At 41.2% G+C, this 13524-nt stretch overlaps 1 long non-coding RNA gene across 2 annotated transcripts in view; it reads right to left on the reverse strand.

The window, feature by feature from the left end:
- LOC110366563 overlaps positions 1–13275 on the reverse strand; it is a 41772-nt gene extending 28497 nt beyond the window's left edge. Inside the window, exon 1 of one of the 2 annotated variants that reach the window (XR_002426778.2) lies at positions 12841–13275. This is a non-coding gene — a long non-coding RNA (uncharacterized LOC110366563). The remainder of the gene's footprint in view (positions 1–12840) is intronic. The other variant, XR_004928333.1, reaches the window with a different exon arrangement.
- Positions 13276–13524: the final 249 nt, after the last annotated feature.

Raw genomic sequence — 13524 nt, forward strand, 5'->3', positions numbered from 1 at the left:
TTTTCCAGCAACAGTGAAAAGTAACGAGTGTGCATGCAGGGAGGAGGGAGGACATAGGTGGGCGTGGGCAGGATTAGACACGAATGCTTCTGATTGGTTCTTTCCATTCGCACCGAACGGCAGGGATTGGTCCGAGTTTTTACACGCCTGCAGCTCTCACAGAGGTCTAATCTTATTTTCTGAATATATAATGTATTGACTGCTTTTAGGAGTATAACAAAACGTGTTTCTGAACAGAATTATCAACTATAGCTTTAAAAAAATAAAATAAAAAATATTATATGAAAAATATTCAATATAAACTCAAATTGTCTTTTATATTAACATTTCTTTGATGATCTGAAAATTTTAAATGTGACAGAAAAAAAAACAGAAGTACTCTGGAAGGGGTTAGATCATTTTTCACAGCTCTTGACAGAAAACCCCTTGCTGTACATCTCACAACAAAGACAAAAGGGTCTCAGCTAGACTATGATTCTTCCTTAACCATCTGTTTCTTTGTTTCATGCTCAACTTCCAGCTAAAGAGGAAATAGCTCCTGGAATCGAACAAAAAGAAGCGGGAGCTCTGCCACAAAAAGGTTTGTGATTCATGGAGCTGGAGACATGCTCCATTCTGTTCCTGCAGGTATGGGAGCACAAATGTCCAAGTTAGACTGAAGCATTTCAGCAAAAGATGCTGCTGCCACTCTAACCCATAAGCTCTGGCCCATCAGAACAAAAACACACAGTCCTGTCTCTGTTCCTGCATTGCTCTGCACTAAAAAGAGCTCAATATAGGTTCTGCACAAAGAATTCACATGCGTCAAACCTTTTTTTTTTTTTTTCCTCCCACCCACGATGTTCCTTTCAGGTCGGATTTCAGAGCGCAAAACTGGAACAAAATAAAAAAATTGCTGCTGATATGTTTATGCTCAGCCAAATGAATCATGCCGCGTCTGGGAAAATATTCCAGTGACAGTCGAGTCACACTGTCTCAGGCTGAGCAATCTCAAAGTGAGCCGATGTGCTTTCTAGAGTCAATATGTTCGCTTTTGTCTGAGCAAGAACAAAGGTCTCCCACACCGGCTCATGAAAGCTGCTTCGTTCTTTCCGTTTTTTAAAATTTAGGAGCAAAGGTGGTACGTTTTTTAGCATTTTTCCATTGAGCAGCCTCAGATGGAAAAAATGCTATTTAATCAAGGGCTTTATTTTATGGCAGCACGGCTCTATAGTATAGGCATGAAGTGTAGCTTCAGCCAATCACAAGTGGTCCTGATGAGAGACAGCATGTGTGTGTGCGACCCATTAAAGTGTGAATGCCTTTGTGTGCAGCTATGTGTCAAACAAAGGGCCGCTACGCCTGCCTGTCCACACAGCCGGGCTGAGGGGGGTGGGGGGTGGGGGGGGGTGGGGGTCGGGGCCGAGCTGTGCAAAAATATTCTGAACTGTCTCTCCTCTTTCTGACACTGTAGACCTCTGGGGCTTTTTGTCATTTTTCTCTTCTTTTTCAGAAATGTTCACCTCTTCTCTTCACCCTCCCCCTGAGCCCCTTCCCATCTCAGTCCATCCGACATTCCCCAGCACTCACCAAGGACCAGATGTTAGCCTGCAACACATTCTAATGGAAAGTTTACCGCCCATTACTACTTTGGGGAAAGACAATCTTTGATATGGTAATGCTGCCGCAGCCAAGTGGGATGCATACGGCTTAGGATGTGTGCACTGCTCTGCGTGTGTGTGTGTGTGTGTGTGTGTGTGTGTGAGAGAGAGAGAGAGAGAGATAAGCGTGGGAAGACAATGAAAAATTGAAGGTGTATCCTCAGGGAGCCCTGTCGGGAACAGTTTGACAAATGGGGACCGTGAGTACATCATCTCAGGGGGCTTTTTGTAGCCCACGGCCAATATACAAAACATCACAGTTACCCATGACAAACTGTAGGTGTGGATGATGGAGTTACGACGAGCTCTTAATCGTTTAAATGTGCTCAATCCTGCTTAGCCATCCTGAGGGTGAAAGTGCTCAAAGTGGATGGAAAGATTAGCCGGAGAGTGTGCGGACAAAGAGAAATGAGCGCACAGCTAACATCCATGAGAAGAGTCAGATCTGTCCATTTAATGATCTGAGTGCAGGAATCCACAGAGACAAAGAAAATGGAAAGGGCTTACCTTTAACTTCCACAGCTACATGTGACAGCCAGCCGCTCTTCAGACAGATACGCACTCAAACACACATGCACGTGCTGTCCCCCCCCCCCCCCCCCCTTTCCCCCCCCACACACACACACACACACACACACACACGGCATGAGGTGGGAGAGACGAGAACTCATCATTGTTCTCTAAACTCCTCCCACACAGAATCGTAGCTCTGTCTGGATGGGAATATGTGGGGATAGTACTCTCTCTCTCTCTCTCTCTCTCTCTCTCTCTCTCTCTCTCTCTCTCTCTCTCACACACACACACATGTACATAGTGAGGACGGTGCCTTGATTTCCATTCATCTTCAAGCCTTTCTAAATCTAAACCTAACCCAAATTGACGTCACCGTTCTAAACCTAACCCTTAGCCCAGAAAAAAAAGAGGACCTTTTTCGGTCCTTCACTTTACATCAAAGTCCTCGCTTTATTAGTAAAATGAGCAAAACATGTTCTCACTCAGCTGCAACTACAAGAACGCACGTGCACGCACAGAACGATGTCCGTATAGAAAATTCACCCTCCCTTTTCTCCAGGAACTCCAACATAGCCACGCTCTGCTCCCACCCCCATAGAAAAGACTCAAACTGAGACAGGGTGCGATAATGTGATGTGCATGATGCACAATGCATGTGTGCATGTGACAGCATGTGGCGCTGCTCTGTTGCCTGCTCTTCGTCAGCCAGTTTATGGGTAGTGTGCACACTGAGATGGGATACACCACTTCATGGCAGACCAGAGAGGCTGAAATAAAACACAGATCTCTAAATGACAGTAAAACAATACCCCAACTACAGAATCCCAGTAAAATAACTACATCACTTTCAGTTTAAACAGTTTTTGGACTGTTAACACTGAAATAAATTAGTATTTCTAGCTTAACTGTAGTTCTTTGCCAAATCAATCACGGTGACAGCGGCTTTTCGGGAAGAGTAATTGTGTTGCTGTGGGAAAGTTGGGGGTCTGATTCCAGCCCCTTTTTTGCCACATGTTTGATGTGCCCCTGAGCAAGACACTTAGCTCGGAGTTGCCTATGTTGTGCATAAGGATGTATGCATGCGTGTGAGTGTGGCTTGATGAATGAGGCTTTCATCCAGAAGCGCTTTGAGTGGTCATTATAACATGAGCTCAGTCCGGTAACATTTTACAGGCATAATCATTTATTAGGTTATTTTATTTTAGAGTTTCTTCATTATGGATTTTACTCATGTATTTATTTCTAATTCAATCTTTTTTTTGTGTGTCACATTCTCATGATGCAATCATTTTCAAAACGGATTTACTGTATCTTTTCTACATTGCTCGTAGACATATCTCCCTGTGGTATGTTTCTCCGTTGCGTTCCAATACACCGTTTATTTCCATACATGTTTCCAAGTTTTACCTTTGTTATAAAGTGTTTCAAACATTTTCATAATGCAAAGTAAAAAAAAAAAAAAAAAAGATGAGCTGCTGGTTCCGGTCCCCTTATCTCAAAGATCTGGGGGTTAGCCAGCAGGATTATTGGCATCTAGAGACATTTTAGACCCCCTTCAATAGAAGCAAATGTCTCTGGATTCCTCCTGCAGCCATCAGAGCTCAACTCAGAGCTGACACATATCTGGTGCTTGTTTCTGTCAGGCACCATCTTGTCTTCCTCTGTGCACAAGGTGCTTTCCACATACAAGTCACACGCTCCATTCTAAGCTGGTGGTAGTCAGGCGTGGCCTTTCTGACATTACACAGCTGCTCACAATCTGACGTTGTAGTCTTGGTAGACTAGTGCTTCATTGTTGACAGCCTGGGTCCATATAAGGTTCTTCAAGATGATTTCATTAAAAAAAAAAAAACAGCAGCTTTCAAATAGGTAGGAAGGCTGTCAGGGGAACACTGCCCATTGTGGATCTGAAGATGCACATGGAGGCTGTGTGCAATATTAATACTAAACATTAATAATCCAAATTTTTTTCTCTGCTTCTTATCCGTCATCACACTGTCCTTGTAACTCTTGGGAGGCTTTTGGCCATTACTAATGATATCATGGTGTGAGGGAATTTTAACCACCCAGTCCAAGTAACAGGTCCGATATATGATTACATGTCGAATGGGAAAACATGGAATATGAACTACAGTCCTTTGCAAAACTGTTAGTAGTCCTTACTGTAAACTCAACGTTTATGTTCTTATTGGGGTTTTATGTGACAGACAAACACAGAGACGTGGATGAGAGTAAAGTTAAAAATTATACATGGGTTTCAGCAGTATTTACAAAAACAAAATCTGAAAAGTGTGGTGTGTATTTGTTTTTTTTTTAGCCTCCACCTGAGCTTGTAGACCAGTGGTCTTAAACACCAGTCCTGAAGTGGAGTCCTGCTACTTTTTGATGTGTCTCTGTGTCCACACCCCTGACTCGAACATTAGCTCATAGCAGAGCTCTGTAGGACACTGCCCTCGAGGACCGTGGAACCTGCTTTGGCTGCAATTACATGTTATCTTTTGTGAACTACAAAGCTAGAGACAGAAAAAGTTGCCCTCTCTTTGCAAAAAAAGCTCAAGCTCAGTTAGGTTTGATAGATGTGTGCAAAGTATACATTAGAATGTCCACACAGGTTCAATTACACCCCTTCTTGGCCTGTCGGCAATACAGTTTACTTCTTTCTTTGAAGAAAGTCAGATAATTGTTTTTACTGAGAGATTGGGCCGTTGATGGAGGAAAAATAAATAAGACTATAAGACCAAACTGCAAGACATGTGGATTGACTGCACACATTGTTATTTACTCCTTCATTTCTCAGGCTGGAAAACTGTGACACCAGTTTAAAGATGTAAGCAGTGGTCTGCAGCAATGAGAATTACTGAAGAAAAGAACAATAGGGAATACCTGGAAAAAGCACCAACACAAACCAGATGAGGGTGGGACAAAAAATCTGCAAATTTAAAAAAAGCATGTCCACCCCAAATTACCTCACACAGCATCACACGTCTCTCTTTGTCTAAAAATTATACAGGATACATTTAGGAAAAACTGAAGGGGGGAAAAAGAAGAAAAGAAATCTTCAAAAAAAAAGCTGATCTTCACTTCCCTTCCCTGAGAAAGATAACCCTGCATCAAGGTCCACCAAAGTCTTTGTCATTGAACAAATGACAAAGTTAGAGATTTGCTCTAAAAGTCGAAAATGTCTAGGCTGCTGTGAAATTGCTTTTCATCTTGTAAATTCGCTGGCATTTAAAGAAAGTGCTACATGGTGTGAAAGGGGAGGAAATGAAGCGGATTTTGTGCAACATCAACTCCTGTCACGTCTGTATGTTCTGTGGCTTTCTGTTCATGCACTCTCATTCTAAATACGTCAAGTATCCCAGGACCAAGGCGAGGGAATTCACACTGTTCTGATGTCTCCTGACTGGGTACTGTGGCCAAAACTGTGGCCAAAAAGTAAATTAGTGTTACTTTGGTATAATATTACTCAAGTAGAAGAACAAAGAATTCATCCAAAAAAGGCTTTCCGTCATTAGTATAAGGTTAAAAGACAACCCAATTAATGTCAAATAGGTTCCAATTTTTTTAATTTTTTTTATTTTATTCAATTGTGTGCATACCATATAGCAATTTCAGTTTACAGTTGTGATTTAAAAACTTTGAGTGGATTGTGGGTCTCAGATATGACAAAAATGTGAAATAATGTAAAATAATGCACAGTGCATGTTTGGTGAAACCATGGTTGTTCCTCACACAGTGACATAATCACAAGGGGGAAGAATAGCCAGAAACTGTGCTTAAGTACTGTTACTTCAGAATAATATCACTTTAATAAAAGTGAAAATGTGGTGCAGTAAAACTAACTTTTGGACATCACCTTTCATTCTTTTCCAGATTTAAGGATCCACTGACCACCTGGGAAAATGCTGGAGATAGGCACCAGCATGGATGGATGGATGGATGGATGGATGGATGGATGGATGGATGGATGGATGGATGGATGGATGGATGGATGGATGGATGGATGGATGGATGGATGGATGGATGGATGGATGGATGGATGGATGGATGGATGGATGGATGGATGGATGGATGACCACCTGGGAGAGAAATTTCAAAACTCCACTGGTGCCACCAAGTGGTCAGATAATTATTTGTCAAATGAATAAACCAGTAAGGGGTGCCATAGGTTTCCCTATAAGGTTCAAGCATTCATCATTCCGAGGTGAATGAGACATCTGCATAGCAGAGGCTGTGAGTAAGTGATGTTTTTTGGTCATTACTGCAATATTTGATTTGCAGTTGTATTCTGCAGCAATATTGATCATGTAGAAAATAACCAGTGCATAAGTGTGGGATGCACGTATGCTGCTTTGCTGCCCTTACACGCTGGAACACGTCTGGTGTATTTTCTCCTTAAGTGGCGAGTGAGAGCTGCATTGTCTGGGATTTCAATGAGAAGAGACCCAAGAGCTATACGGCCATCATACTATTTAGGTATATAGTCCATGTAACACTGATTGATGGTCGTGTGATGTTTACTGCATATGCTCTGAGTTCGTTGACCCACTTGGTATTGGCTGAACCTGAATGAAAGGACTGAAAAAATCTGGACTGGAACGTCTACATAAAATAAATCTTCAGTTGAGTAGAGAACTAAAGAGAATGAATACCTATTTTTACTGTAGCCAAAGAATTTATGCCTTCTGCAAAAAATAAATAAAAAAATAAATAAAAGTATGCAGGAGCTCTCTTCAGGACAGGGGAGCTCCGAAAAGGAAGTTATCACTTAGCTGGCTGCTCAGTCAGCTACTTCTAATCTGACTGTGTTAAGGCAAAGCTGTACAGTTAGAGACCCTCTTTGACCCTCCCCTGTTTCTTACATTTTTGGACCTTTTGTAGGTTACAGAAACACAGATTGAATGATTGCTTAAAATTTCATACAGTTATCCTGTATGAAATCCTGTATCCAGATGAAGGTTACATCACCACATATGGCAGTAGGTCAAGTTTTTACAAGATTCTGGTCCTTTAAAGGTACTGGCAGTTTCCAAAAAAATATGTCTGCAAAAGTAAAAAAAAAAAAAATCAATTAAGAGACATGCTCAATAAATGCATGTATATGAACTACTACAGCTAGAAAATAAAATGTAAATATTGGTCTAATGCCACAGTAAAAAACAAAGTGTTTTTAGTGATTATTTTGTTTTATTTAAACAGTTATTTCTATATTTTGGAAATTATTTTCAATTTGACAGTCCTCCATAGTGCTGCTCCTTACACACATGCACACAATAATCATTAGTTTGTCTGCTTCATGTGTAACTTTTCTTGAGGTTAGGTGTAAAGATAAATAATCACGCACCTTTCCAATGGCTCTTTTTGCACAACCAGCTCTCATTTGTGCTCTATGGGTCCCCGGGGCAGCTCAGGTACATGGACTACGCCGCCTGCATTGCTGATGGGCGAAGATGGTGCCGTTAAAGAAGTACGTGATGTTGGGGGATGGTTGGATGTGGGACTGTGGAGGATTGGTGGGCTGCCTTCCTTCCTTTAATAAGGCAAAACAACGAGGATAATAAGGTGTTTTTTTCTGGTGAATTCTTGAGGAGAGAAATTATTTAGTTTTGCCACTTATATTTTTGCGGTTTCTTGTTTGAAATCAGTTGGAACATTTAGACGATATGGACCTACGTCGTTTTATTAAAAAGTAATGAAATTGTTTATTTTATCTCTATTTCTATTGTTTGTTTAAGTCTTTGTTAAATCATGCATAATAAAAGACAAACCCAATGAGGTAATAATCTGGGTTTAAAAATAAGCCACAACGTTAACTTCATACCTTTGGATCAATTTAAGGAACAAATCTCTGCCTATATGATGAAAGTCTAAATGCCTTTCCGGTTCCTCATAACAATGACAGCTTCCAGTGTCCTCCCTTAGATCAGCACCAGTTTAGAAACACGTGTTTGATGGAGCGAACATGTTCCCATGTGGGTCTCAGATTTCTGTCCAACAGGAGCAGCCAGCAGCTGTATGGTGCTCTGTGACTGGCCCACAACATACGGTATTAAATGCTGCAACAATATTCCACCACAAAAATATGTCTATCATTGTGTTATTTTATTTCTTCTTATGAACTATTAGTGCATAATCTTATCATACAAACCATTGTTTGCAAATATCACAATGATGTACAAAACCAAAAAGATTAATTTTTCTTCGCTCATTTTTCTCTCTCCATTAAGAGCAAAATTCTTAAAAGTGTCACATTACTGTGAAGTTCATTACTGTAGTAATCCATGGTCCATTTGTTCATTTATATATTTATTTTTTTGTAGAGGTTTATGAATAGATAAGTGCATTTTAATGTCCACAAACACGGTTACAGCCCTGCTTGGTCTGTTAGAGATCAATGGTTTAGCTTTTCATCAGAAAAAAGTCACATTGTTGTTTTTCACTTACAGATAGGACTGTTGTTAGAGGGGGAAAAAAATTATTTAATTGATAATATCTTTATTACTTGGATGTAGTCCTGTCATCAGGATAAAGCAAACATATACATTTCTTTGAATTATTCATTCTTCATTACTTAAACATGGTACTATGATCAGTGGTACAATAGACAAATGCATATATTTAAGTAATTTTTATTATTCTGACATTCAGTCATCATTAGGGATTAAATAGACAACTAAAGGTAAAACAAATAAAGAAATGCATTTAAAACGTCTTTATTAATTTGAGATAGGACTGTGAACATGGGTAGACTAAATTAACAAATAAACTATTATAATCCTTGTATAAAAAAATTATAATGATGAGTTATGTCGTAATTAATTTTATTTTTTAAATTAGAATAGGTCAGTGGAAGGTGTAAAATAAATTATCAATTTAATTAATTAATTTATCAGAAAGGGGACTGTTGCTAGAAGTAAAATAGATAAAAGAATAAATATTTTAAAATATAAAATATGATTTTAAGATTTTATATTTATTTTATATTTCTACATCAGTTATGTGGTTTTATTTCAAGAGATCATGTATCTGTTGCAGCAGAAGCTAAGGTAGACATGGTAAAAATTTTGTTAAATGGGAGTTTAAAACAAAATTTTGTAGACATAATTATGCAGTTAATTAATTAGGATAAATCTAAAATTACACATCTAAAAAATTAAATGCGGAAACATATTTTCTTCTTCTGAAAAGAACATGTTCATCTTAGTATAAAGAAGATCTTAAAAGTCAAGCTTGTATAAAAGACAAAATATGTAAAATAATATTTCTTTGTTGCAATAATGAGAAATAAGACAGAGAGGGAAAAGTCAGACTCTGCGTCTATGGTGTGTTGTTCAGTGAGCACCGTGCTCTGCACACAGTCAGACCGTGCGACGCCTCCACGGCCACACTACTTCGCTCACAATGCATTTAAGGACGCCGACAGAGCAACAGAGCTGAAAAATAACAATATGTCTAAAAATTGCTTTTTGTTCAAATTGAGATTTAAAGCCTCCTGGTGGACAGAACTGCGTTTCCTCAGCCAAAAGCCACACCCAGATGCCCTGAAAAACCCACTATGTTACAGGTGCACGCTATTTCAGCCCATTTTAATGTTAAAAACAGACGGATAGAGGATCAACGACGAGCACTCGGGTACAAAACACATGGAGTCGCTCTTTTCCTGGAGAAACTGCTGCATATTCTCTGCAGAAATCCTAATGCGGGTGGCGCCTGGCAGCCTCGTGGAGACATGAGAAGGATGACCAAGCATTTAGCGAGACAAGCACATTGAATTACTGCTGATCAAACAAAACTAATTCAATTGGAGACTTTCCTCTTTCTCTGTTTCAATAACAACTCATCCTTGAATCATTTCTTTTTTTATGTTTTGTTTCTGCAGGCAGCATTTCATGTTCCCAGAGACCAGGTGAGCTTCCAAACATGACCAACCAGCAGAGTCTTATTCAGAATTTGTCCATGCTGATACCGATCCACAGAGGGGGGGTTGCGTTACTTGGCGGCGTATTGTTACAGCTTTATACTTTTCAAATTATCCCTTGCTTGTCAGCACATGTGAGAGCGCCGGGGCTTCATGCCATAAAAGCGATAAAAATATACAAACTAGAGAAGGATCCTTATCAGTGCTGGGGGCCATTTTTAGCTCAATTAAAAGATCCGGTTGGATGGGGGAGGGCGACATAAGATCTCCGTATGATAAAGGCTGAAAATAAGCCTCAGATCAAGAAATGATGTTTGTATGCATGTGTGCAAACAGAAGCATCAGTCCAGATAAAAGGGATCTGAGGAGGAAGGGACAGATTGATGTTCTAAAGAGCTGCCCAGCACCATGCCATACCCTCCAGTCAGATTCAGCAACAATATGAAGAGGTTGTGAAAGGGAAATTTCTCGCCTAAATTCGGATGTTCCACAATCTGCATAAATGTCTGCCTGCTTTCTGCCATCAGTGGTAAAACCCACCCCCTGTGCAGATACTCAAGTACGGACAATTGTTAAATTGTCTGCTGGCATACATCTGGGCTTAACATATCTGCTTCGATACATGTATGACATCTTGACCTCTTTAACAAAGGTGGCACTTTCCTCCAAAATCTCCTGTATCAAAGCCAACACTTATCTTATGTCCCCTGGTGGAGGGTCTGAGTACTACAGGTGAGGAGGGCCAATTTTATTCAGATAAAAGTGCACACCCTCTACCAGAGTATAAACCGTTCCGTAAAGCTAAATAAAACTATGACCAATAATAAACATTGCACATTTTTTTTGTGAAAATCTGTGCATCAGTTGTAATGTGTTAGGTATACAGGCATATTTTATGTGTCAGTGCATGCATTTGGTGGACTTCCTAGTTTAATTTGTGCTTTAAATACTAAACTAAAACACATTTGTACATTAATTTGGACTAGAATGTGCTACAAGAAATATGATAGATTAGAATATGACATTTATTGTCAATATGTGACTGATTGTATGGTTGTTTAATCAATAATATATTTGATACTGGGCTGTTTTATTTATTTTTAGGTCACTGACATTATTACTATATCACCTAAATACTGTTTATTATGTGTACGGCACTCTGGTCCTGTGAGTGTTTAAAGGGCTCTATAAGCAAAGCTGGTAATAGATGGCGTATAGTTTATGAAATAATGTAAAATATTGATGTTTAGATATTTTGTCAAAAGAATCGGACGAGTTCATTTCTGAAAGTATTGTAGGTTCTGACTGTAATTTCTGCTATTTCTTGTGTCAAATTTAAGTAGTGATACGATAAGAGGAATGCAGTTCAGAAATTGTCAAGACTTAAGGATTCATGATTAAATAAAGATTAGAGAGCAGTGGTAAAAGCTGGTCAATAACAGCTTTCAACAGAAGCAGAAAGCTCAACACTGAGCCATGGAATCCAGCGACCCCGCCTTGTTTCTGCCATCAGGCTTCCTGCTTTCGCCGCCAGAGCTTTCACCATCAGAGCTTTCACCATCAGAGTTTCACCATCAGAGCTTTCACCATCAGAGCTTTCGCTTCAAAATCTGCGTTTAGATGCTCGCCGAACATTTTTTACAGAGCAAAAAATAAATAAATACAGCTGCTTTTGGTGGAAAAAACTGCAGAATGCTCCTTTTAGAACAGGTGAGCCCCTTCTACAGGGGTCCTCACCCACATCCACAATCTCCATGACAACCACTTATCATGACAAGCCACCACCACCCCCTTCGCCATGACGACCTCTGGCACCCAGCTGTCCTCTGGAGGCCTGTAATGGAGCTAACACGGCTTCGGCGGCGCTAGGCCTGCTCACCCTTCCTGTACCGTCCCCGCTGCAGGGGGCTAATGCAGAGGAATCACAGGAAGCACCTCTGCTTTAGACAATAAAATCCCCTTTATCCTCCGCTTCCATCGGAATAAGTGACCCCTCACCCCCAGACAGAGGAATCGATTGGCCCTACAAACCAACAAACACCTTCCTGAGAACATGGAGATTCTTCCCCTGTGTGGCCTGAAGGAAGAGTCAAGGCCGGATAGGAAATAGTCTGAATTGCTGCTTTAACTCAGTTTAGGGCCCGACTGCTAGTCCATTTTGGCACTGAGCTGAGTGTGTGCTGCGAAGAGAAGGGGCGATTGTGCGCTGCAGAAATGCGTGTGCACCTTGGAGCTGCAGAAGTAGCAGTGAATCACACATGCACACAGTTTCTTAAAGCGTCTCTTTGTGTCTGCAGGTTGCATAATGATTTCATGACAGCCTGTCAGACATTTGAAATTGATTCCAGGCAGGCAGACCTCCCTTCTCTCTCTCCACGCTATCATCCCTGTCCCCTGATGACTCCGCTTCTGATCTGGTCTTTTTTAGCTCGCATTACCTTTTTTTTTTTTTAAAACACTACAGTGTCCAGGCAGTACGAGAGAAAGGGTCAAAGCAAATACAGGTGCGATAAAAACGGGAAAGAAAGGGAACCCTGATGGGTGGGGGATCCCTTCAGGGCGATCCCTGCTTAAACACACTGAGTTTTTGACCCGCAGCTTTAACAAGATCTGAACCAGTCAACTCACTCATTCCTGCACTTTTGATTAAGACTGCGTATAAAAGTGTGTGAAAGTTTGCCTTTAGGCCTCCCAGGATGGGATGAAGATGCACTGAATGCGCGCAGCACTGTGAGTGTTGCATGTTTAGCTGAGCGGTGTGTGACTTACCCCCCGGCTGTCCCTGCAGGCTGAACATGCTCTGACAGCGCTGATGCTTCTCAGTGTTGCGCTCCTCCCAAAGCTTCATCTACGGTATGTTTGCTATCTTTCCAACCTCCTTTCTTCCTTCGATGCTCACTCTCTCTCTCTCTCTCTCTCTCTCTCTCTCTCTCTCTCTCTCTCTCTCTCTCTCTCTCTCTCTCTCTCCTGTCTTCCCATGCTGAATCCTTCCTGTCCCTCACTCCCTGTGTCCCTGCTCATCCGATTTCTCTGTCTTCCCACTTTCTTCGCTCTGCTTCTCCCACTCTTTGCTCACTTTCTCCATCCCTCTTTTTCTCCCCTCATCCTCCCTTCCTTACCCCTCCTCCCCCCACGCCTCAGCAGAGCTCCTGGAGCATGGCATCACTTGTCTCTCAGCTGGCACAGAGAACAGGCAGACACATGGGAGGGCTGTTTTGTAATCCAGCAGGTCATACCACCCTGGCACAGCTAAGGGGGGAGGGGGATGCAGATCGTGAGAAGAGGGGGAGGGAGGATGGAACAAGCCTATACTGCTACCTTCTAACCTATACCTTCGCTTCATCCCTCTGTCTGCGCCTTGATGGTCTCTCCCTTTCTTCCCACTGCCGACAGGAGGTCTCACCTCTCTACATCCTCTCTTTTAGGGAGGGGGGGGGGGAGATGGGAAGGAAA

The sequence above is a fragment of the Fundulus heteroclitus genome, chromosome 3 (assembly GCF_011125445.2).
Source record: "Fundulus heteroclitus isolate FHET01 chromosome 3, MU-UCD_Fhet_4.1, whole genome shotgun sequence".
In the NCBI taxonomy this organism is placed as follows: Eukaryota; Metazoa; Chordata; class Actinopteri; order Cyprinodontiformes; family Fundulidae; genus Fundulus; species Fundulus heteroclitus.